Source organism: Tupaia chinensis, unplaced genomic scaffold, assembly GCF_000334495.1.
Source record: "Tupaia chinensis unplaced genomic scaffold, TupChi_1.0 Scaffold000354_1, whole genome shotgun sequence".
In the NCBI taxonomy this organism is placed as follows: domain Eukaryota; kingdom Metazoa; phylum Chordata; class Mammalia; order Scandentia; family Tupaiidae; genus Tupaia; species Tupaia belangeri.
Window position 1 is genome coordinate 1,446,559 of NW_006159849.1, and position 9,797 is coordinate 1,456,355.

A 9,797-nucleotide genomic window follows, 5' to 3' on the forward strand; every position below is an offset into this window, starting at 1 on the left:
GTATTTTATCAAATCGAAATTGTAGGGAACTTTAGATAGGAAGGCAATAGCCTAGTCTGGAATTAATCCGGGGCCCCTGCAATAGTCTGTGAGAAGGTAGCAGCAATCTTTAGTGAGGGTCCTCCAGATGAACCTCCCAAGAACCAGTTGGAGCAAGCTCAGCCCCTCTTGGAGGGAGAGATGTCATCTTCCTGGGCTTCAGTATTAAGATGACGCAGAGCTTCTGGGAAATCTTTTTCCTTTGGCTAGAGCATCAGAGTTGGGCTTGGGTAGACACCACCAACTAGCTCAGGGTACCCGTTGGAGGCATAAGAAGGAAAGTGGATTGAAATCTCTGTACAGGTCATGCCCTCACACTGAAATATTGTAGTAAACTATAAGGGAAAATAGAAAATCATGTCAGCACCGTAACAAAATAACCAGATTACACGTGAGACTCACCTTATTTTGGAGATCAGATAAGTAATCATGAGCCAATGAATACATTTATATTCTACTTGTAAAATAGTGCCTTCTAACAGAGAAGGCGTGATTGGAGTTTAACAAGCTAAATTACTAAGACATAAATTCATGGGCACAATTTGTAAATTTATGAACATGGTCTGCATAAAACTCTTAGTATTAACCTTTAGTATTTAGGAGCTGTGCAATAGATGCGCATTTTATTCTTAATGAATAATTAGAAAGCATTTTACACTGTTTTAGACATTCTAGAGTCATGGTTCCAAATTTTTAAAGAGGCAATTAGTCATCTACTGGATATTCAGCACGAGAATAGTACTCGTGGTGTATTTTCCCAAGCCAGACTGATTAAGTAGCTAATTATAGTGCTAGCTATCATGGCTATGGTCTCCAAGCTTAAAGATATTCATAATAGTTAGACGTGTCTATATTTGGCAGTGTTTTGCTGCTGCTGTAATAGAGAGAGTACTCTATGAGGTTATAATCTTCCTCATTAGTGGTGAAAGGAATGAAAAGTGTGCTTGCCTAAGTCTGAACTTGTAAACACAAATGTGGAGTCAGATGTGCAAAACTGAGCTTTCGTCAGGAAAGTCAAATGAAGGCAGTGGACTGATTTTTCTGAAAAACCTTGGTATAAGATACAAAGTTGACCTTTTGAATGGCTATGAATTATTTCTTAGATAAATTTAATTTGAATTAAAGGAAAATAATTCTCCTATCCACTCAACAATACATAGCACCAGTGAATTTAAGCTTGAAGGTTACTTTTTTCCCCTTGTTGTTCAAGAACTGCAACCCTAAAGAATTCTTCCATAATTGGTCCACAAATCCCAAGGCTCAATGCCATGTTTCTGAGAGAATAAAGGCTCAGAACAGACCCATATGCCTCTTTAATCCTTGAGTTAGAGGCTCTGAAATAATAATTAAAATATTCTTGGGTCAGCAGGTGGCGTGGTGGTTATGGTACTGGATCCCACGTAGCTGACTCAGAGGTGTGAATCCTGGACGGGGTGGCTTGAATATCACACTGGGCATGGGTGCATGTGTGCCCAAAATCTGGAGAGGAGAGTGAAGGAGGAGGAATTGCAGCATGATCATTCCTCCCAGGGGACGATTTCTTACTTTCCCTCTCTCTGTCTCTCTCCAGGAAGCACATGTGCCCAATAACAACATTTTTAGTACCACTAAAAATGGACAGACTAGTATCATGTGCCTCCTGCTAAGACGTACGGAGGTGGGCACAACTTTATTACTTCAATTTTCCTGTCAGAAATGTGTAATCTGAATCTAACCATAATCTTGCTGCAAGAGGAACCAAAATAACTCCATATTAAACTTAGTACATTAGATTCCTTTTAAATAATAGACCTGGTTTAATGTTGTAACTTTCAGAAACTAATCATGGTTTGGTGAGGCTTTGCAGAGACCAGATCCTGGAGGCCTTGAGACCGGGAGGTAGATATGCCCAAAGCTATGAGAATGTTCCACCCTGATGACCAGGCCTGGCTAAATCAACCTCAAGTGAAAGCAGCAACCCTGATGCCAACAAGTCTCCTCTGTTGATTGGTCAAGGAAATGAAGACCTGCCGGGGTCCAGCCTCGGCGTGGGTGGGTTATCTCGACGAAGGCGGCGAAGGTGAACAGAAGGCAGGCCAACAAGCCTCCTTTGTTGATTGGTCAAGGAAATGAAGACCTGCTGGGCTAGGCAAAAAAATATAATAGCACGTAGTCTCCCACTTTATTTCCCTTTAAAAATCATTCTTGTTGGGATCAGCAGATGACATAATGGTTATGTCGCTGGACTCCCACATAGTCGACCGCAATTTGAGTCCCAGACTCTGCAACTTAAAACTCATGCCAAACACAAATGTGTCTGTGTCCAAAATCCCAAGAGGAGAATGGAAGAGAATGGCAGAGAAGGGATTGAGGCATGGTCATTCTCCTTGGGGGGTGATTTCTCACTTTTTATCTCTCTGTCTCTCTGGAAAGTGCATGTGCCCTATAGCAAAAATCTCTCTTAAAAAAAAAAAATCCTTCTTGTTAAGCTGGGACTTCTGAGATGATCTTGGACATTATTCTGCCATCTTCCCAGGCTTCTGGCTTTCAGAGTAAAGCTGTCTTTCCTTTTACCTAAGACCTCTCTCAGTATTGACTTTCAGGAGATAAACAGTCAAACGTAGTTTCGATACTGGGTCACACCAGTTTTATAATCATGAAGAAACATTAGGCAGACCCAACCTGAGGGCTATTTTACAAAATAACTGACTATATTCTCCATAGATATCAAGTCCTAAAACAGAAAGAAAAGCTGAGAAACTGTTCTAGGTTAAAGGGAGCTAATGAGGCATGACAGCAAGTGCAATGTGTGATACAAGATTATATCCCTGCCTGGGAAGAACTAAATAGTCAGGAAAGGGATTATTAGGTAGTTGATGAAAAACAAATATGGAATGTGAATTAGCTACAATTGTATCAGTGTTAAATTTCCTGATTTTGATAACTTCCATGTTTTATAAGAGGTTATGGCATACACGCGGAATTATTTAGTAAAAGGGCATAGTGCTTCCAGACTTACTCTCATATGTCTTGTGGGAAAAAAATCATTGCTGGAGCTAACACTAGAAATAAAAACAGAAATAGAAATAGAGAAGTATGTGTATACAGACAGACAGACAGATATAACAAATGGGGAGAAATGGAAAATGTAAACCATTGATGAATCTGCGTAAAACATAGAAGAGTTCTTGGTATTATTATTGAAAAATTATAAGTCCAGCTCCATAGTTCAGCTAAGGTTACGGGAGCCAGATCTCACATGACTGACTGTGGTTGAATCCCATGCCCCCCGCCCCCGCATTTTGAAAAAGCTGCCAGGCACATGTGTGTGCGTCCCCAACGAACTGATGAGAAAGAGGAATGAAAGATAAAGGATTCCTAAGGAGGTTGCTTTCTCTTGCTCTCTCTCTATTTGGTGGGCATACATGCCCTCTGGCAATTAAAAAAATCATTTATAATATAAAAATGTTATTATTTATTGATTACTATAAGCAATTTAAAAATTTTTAAATTTCCATATATAATTGTACATTTTTGTGGAGATACAATGTGATTTATAATACAAGAATACAATATATAATGAGTTATTCAACGTAATTAGCAAACACACCATTATGTAAATATGATTTTATTTATATCAAATTTCTCAAAGTGGGGAACTAGCAGTTAGCAAAATGGCTATATCACTGGACTCCATGTAGTCAACCGCGTTTGAGTCCCAGACCTGGTGGTTCAAACTCACGCTGGGCGTGTGTGCGTGTGTGCCCAAGATCCAAAGAGGAGAATGGAGGAGAAGGGATCGTGGCATAGCCATCCCCCCACCCACCCCCCCGGGGGGTGATTTGTCACTTTCTCTCTGGCGAGCACATGCGCCCTATAGCAAAAAAACACTCTAAAATAGTGATCTAAATAAGTAGTTCAGGATTTTTTTCCAGTGATGTCATTCTGGCAAAGGGTATATGTACTCAAATTCTACCAACGTGTACTCAGATAGCAAGTGATCTCTGTACTCTTGCCTGTTTCTTCTTACTATTATAAGCATCAGGTAGGACTGACTCAGGGAATGGGCCTGCTTTGAGGCGTTTTGTCAGGTGACAGCAGAACTAAAGATGAACTCATTCGTAAACAAAGGGGCATCATGGACAGTGTATCCCTCTTCCCTTAGATTTAATTCTTTGTGGAATGTTGTGTTTGGAGGCTGGTCTGGGAGGGAGAAGAAAACACCAACTTCCTGGACCAGATAATAAAGAAACAGTTGTAATCATGTCACCTGATAGAATCTAAGGTTTCGGGCTGTACTAAGTGGAACTGACCCCCCACCCAAAACCACCCATCCACCACCACCACCACCACCACCACCTATTTCCCTAGAAGGGACTCAGATCCTAGCTAAGCAGAGGAGATAGATTCTGCCTAGATTGGGGCCTCTGAAGGTCCACTGGGGAGACACACTTGTAAGAATAATAATCAGTAATAATAATTATTAAAGGCAATCTGAAAAAAAAATTCTTCTCTCACAAAGTTTATTTGTCTTTAAGACCGTGCGAAGGCAAACCAGAGGGAGGCTCTTGTAGAGGTGGGGTACCTTCATTGCTGTCCCTTTCACGGGCTTTGGGTGCATCTTTGAAAGGGATATCCAAGGAAACTTCTGCTGGCCTCTAGTTTAGACCAGAGGTGGCACAATATGCCAGACTCAGGAAGTGCTGGGGAGCAGGACTCTACATTAGGGACATGGGCGGTGATAGAAAGGGGGCCGGGGAGCCTGCTGGGGAGGCATAGTGGAAATGCAATGCTCTGTGATGCTGAGGCCATATGGGAAGGTTCTGGGTTTGCCTCCCGACAGTTCCCTGTGCTCACCAGATGAGCCATGTTCCCATGATCCTGGATGGCTGAGAACGGGGTTGAACTGCAATGTAAGGCTCTGTTGGGGATGCCCCCCCCCTCTGTTTCTTATGGAGGATATAAAGAAACTTTCAAACAACAAAAAAATAGGGTCAGCCTTGTAGCTCAGTGGTTACTGAATCACACATGGCTGACAGTGAAGTCTGAATCCTGGCCCAGGAGAACTGAAAAGCAGTCTGGGTACAAGTGTGCACATACCCCAGATTCCACAGGATGAAATGCAGGAAAAGACGTGAGGCATGACCGTGCCCCATTAGGGGAGGCTTTCTCCCTCTCCCCACCTCTCTGATGCTTTCTCTCTCTGGCAAGTGTATACATCTTCTAGCAAATTCTTTTAAATAAGAAAAATAATTAAAGAACAAATTTTAAAGGCATGATTCTAGTTTCTGCCTCCAACTCCCTATTGCTTTGGTTTGCATGAGAATCTTTCAGGAACAGAATGACCTAAACCTTCCCTCGGTGAAGTCCAGAGAAGGTGGGGACGTTAGCATGGGGAGAGGTAACCGCATTGTATCTGATGGGGCCCATTTTGCCCCACATAGACTATTGGAGTGGGTACAGCACCACAAGCCAAGATCCTCCAGCCTGAGAGAGAGTAAGGTGATTCTCTAACTTCCTCACCCCATCTTGCTCTCTGCAGAGGGTTGCTAGAGATATCTGGCAGAGGCCAGAATAGTCAGGCACTTTTATGGGTGTAAGCATATAAACTGTACTAGCAATTTAAGACTTTTATCAAGTACCTCTTACATGCGGTGGCTGGGATTTGAATTTCCTCAAAATCTGCTTATGCTTTTTCCTGCACTTAGCGTGAATTATCACACCTTACATGGATTATGAATCATTGAGCTCAATACGTAGGAATTATGGTACATTTGCTGCTCTTCCCCTTCAAATTCTATTGTCCATATCTGGAATGTCTAGTAGTTCCTCAAACACACCATAATCTTTCAGGCATATGTGGTTTCCTCTGCCTAAATATCTCTTTTTTCCTCTCTGGTGGACATTTTTCTTTTTCTTTTTCTTTCTTTTTTCTTTTTTTTTTTTTGAGAGGTTTTTGCTGTAGGGTACGTGCGCTCACCAGACAGACAGAGACAGAGAGACAGAAAGTGAGAAATCACCCCCCGGGGGGATGGCCATGCCGCAACCCCTTCTCCTCCATTTTCCTCTCAGGATCTTGGGCACACACGCACACACACCCGGCGTGAGTTTAAGCCACTGGGTCCAGGACTTGAACTGCGGTCAACTACATGGGAGTCCAGCGACATAGCCATTACGCCAACTGCTGGTCCCCCTCTGGTGGACATTTTTCAATTGTCTGGGTTTTGGTGCATTGCTCAAGATGTATCTATAATAATGAGTGAATAAATGCTTTATCTCCACCCAAGTTAATCATTCTCTTTTCTGCTACCTTAGGACCTTCTGTATGTGTCTGTCACTGCACTTATCAGACTGTATTGACTCTGTAGTTGTTTCTCTATTGCAGGCAGATTCTTACTATTACCTGGCAGGATAAACAGAGCAGTGCCCGTAATGAGGCAGATGCTCAATGACTAATTCTTGTTAAATTGATTTGAACCTTTGTTCACTCTTGGGCATCTGCTTATCCACTGCACTTTGACAACTGTTCAGAACACATGCCCTCAAATGCAGGGATCTTCATACAGCTTTCAGCTTCACGTGATGGGATTGTCTTGGGCAGAAATCAGTGTACAGGATCAAGAAGTACAAGAGGACTTTAAAACGTTTGTAGAAAATGAAATTAAAGTACAAGCTTATTTTGGTGCAAAAAAAAACAAAAAACAAAAAAACAAAAAAAACCCCGAAAAAACATGTCTCTCAGTCTCTCTCATAATACACAGTTTCCATGAGACATTTGAAGATCCCTTATATATTCAGCTGATTATTTTTAATTTTGATTCTTCTCTCCAACTATAATTTTTTAGTTAGTTCATGATGTGAAGAGCCTTTGGAAATGCAGACTCTGGACCATCTTTTATAAACATGGGCTTCTGAGTTCCAGCAGCCAATGGAAGTCCTGAGAGGCCCTGTATATACCCCATGGGATCTCCATGCAAGGTGAGTCCTTTTACCTCACAGCCTATGGGTTCTTGAATGTGGGCCAAGGCATCCCTTGCATTTGTATAGTAGAAAAATATAACATTTACTTGAAAGGGAAAAGACATTGTGAATGAGTTGCCTAGAGAGAGATAGGATAGTATAGCTATTAATTAGAGAATGTATTTTGGAATCAGTCCTGGGCCTGAATCTCAGCTCCACCTCTTATCAGTTGGGGAGCTTTGGACAAGCTACCGAAGTTCTCTTAGTGTTAATGATATTATCTGGAAAATGGGGAGTAATAAATAATACTTACGTCAGTGAGTGAATATATATAAAACTTGCAGCCCAATGCAGGTGCTCAGTAGCTGCTGGACCATTCTGTCAAAGTTCAGACTGACTGACTCTTTGGCACTTCTGTGGCTGAGGTGCTCTTACTTTGATTTTGTGTATGGAATTCCTTTTTCATTCAACAACTGATGGCACCCCCATTCCATACTCTTTTTCTCTGTCTTCTAGCTCCTTGGAAATCTAGGAACTTAGCTTTTCCAATATCTGGTGCATCGCTTCTGTTCTAGGAGCAGCTCATTATGTTCTATAATGGCATTTGGAAACTTTTTTGGCTATTATTTCTTTAAATATTTTTTCCCACATATTCTCCTCTATTTCTCCTAGGGCTCCAATTACATAGATATTAGACAATTTTATATTTTTCTATGGGTACTGGAAACTGTCTTATTTTTGGTCAATCTTTTTGCCTCTCTCTCTCTTTTTAATATTAAATTGTCAATGATGTTACTTACTGTGAAATACAGTTCTAAAGAAAGCAAAGCAAACAATCACATAAATTGGAACCAGCAGTTAGCATAATGGCTATGTCACTGAACTCTCATGTAGTTGACTGTGGTTCGAGTCCTAAACTCAGTGGCTTAAACTCACACTGGGTGCATATATGTGCATGCCCAAGATCCCGAGAGGAGAATGGAGGAGAAGGGATTTCAGTGTGGCCACCACCACCCCCCTGACCCAGGGTTTGATTTCTCACTTTATGTCTCTCAGTCTCTCTCTGTCTTTCTGGTGAGCACATGTGCCATATAGCAAAAACCTCTCAAAAAAAAAAAAAGTCCCATAAATTAATGAGGATGGATTTTGAAAACAAAGAAAATCTTAACATAGCCATTGGAAAAAAGAATTGCAGGGCCAGCAGTTGACGTGGTGGCTAAGGCAGCTGGATATCACATGACTGACTAAGCAGTTTAAGTCCCAGAACTAAGGGGTTTGAAAATCACACCGTGCACATGTGTGCATGTGCGTGTGTGTATGTGTGTGTACCCAAAATCCTTAGAAGAGAATGGAAGAGAGGGGATTGTAGCATGGCCATCTCCCCTGGGGGGTGATTTCTCATTTTCTCTCTTTTTCCCTCTTGCTCTGTCTCTCTCCAGCAAATACATGTGCTCTATAGCAAACTAATAATAACTAGTAATGTCTATGTACGGGATTGTAGGAGATAAAAATTTATAATATGAAAAGATCTGTGGTATCAATCATTGGTCCAGTGACTTCTCTATTCTTAAAATGATTGAAATTGATCTGTCTTCAAGGTCACTGATTCTTTTGCCATCTCCAATCTTCTTCAAGTCCTTCCAGTGAATTTTAAAATTTATTTTTGTCCTTATGCTTTAAGAAATATATATGAAAAGCCCAATGTATTTTCCAAGCCCCTCTAACTTGCCGGGATTCAATGTCTAATCTGATACCTCTGTGAATCTTATCAGGGCTTGGTTATGGGAATTTTTAGAGTAGGTTCAAAGTAAGACTTTCTCTGGATCATGCTATTTATTTATTTATTTATATTTTTGCCAGAGGGTACTTGCACTCACTGGAGAGAAACAGAGACACAGAACCTGAGAAAGCAGCCCCCGTGGGGAATGGTCACATTGAAATCTCTTCTCCACCTCTCCCTCCTTTTGGGAAACACACATACCTGGTGTGTTTCTCAAGCCTCCAGGACTGGGACTTGAACTGTGTGGTTGGCCATGTGAGATCCAGCCACTTTAACCACCATGCCCAAGGCTGGTCTGCTCCTTTACTCTTAAAGCATAACTATGTTGGTATCTCATTTGGTTCTTGGTCTTGTTAAAAGGAATACAGACTAGAGTGTAGTCAGTTCAAGTATCCCCAGTGATGAGAACACTCAACTGTCATTGATACGGGCAATCGTTAAGGAAACTCTGGGCTTGAGAAAGACCTAAGTTGAGCAGGGGGAGGGCAAGCATAGGAAGATGACACATGGAAGGGCTGTCACATCATAGAAAGGAGGGGGTCACATCTTTACCACTCCTAATCTAGCTTTGGGGACTCTGTCTAGCACTCATGGATAGAGGCCAAAAGGAGATCATTTTCAGCTTAGAAAAAAGTAAGTTTTCTAATAGAGCAGACCAAAGGTAAAATGTCTAGAAAGAGAGGTTTTCTATCGGCAAAGTAATTAAATAAAGCTTTAGTCATCTTTGTGAGGAACAGTGAGAGGATGATTCACATATCAAATGAGGGTTGAACTTAAGGACTTTGTGGCTTCTCCCAATATTCATCCTTTGGTTCATTGAACTTAAGTCCTTAAGATAAAAACACTAGTCATGTGTTCATTGTAGCAGAGTGAAGGTTTGCAGAAACAGACCTGGAATCAAATCTCTCTTTCATTTTTTCTTTAAGAATTATTTTATTTATTATTATTATTATTATTTAACCAGAGAGAGAGGGAGGGAAAGTGAGAAAGCAAGCTGCCAGGTTCAGGACTGGAACCACAGTCCACAATGTGGAAGTCC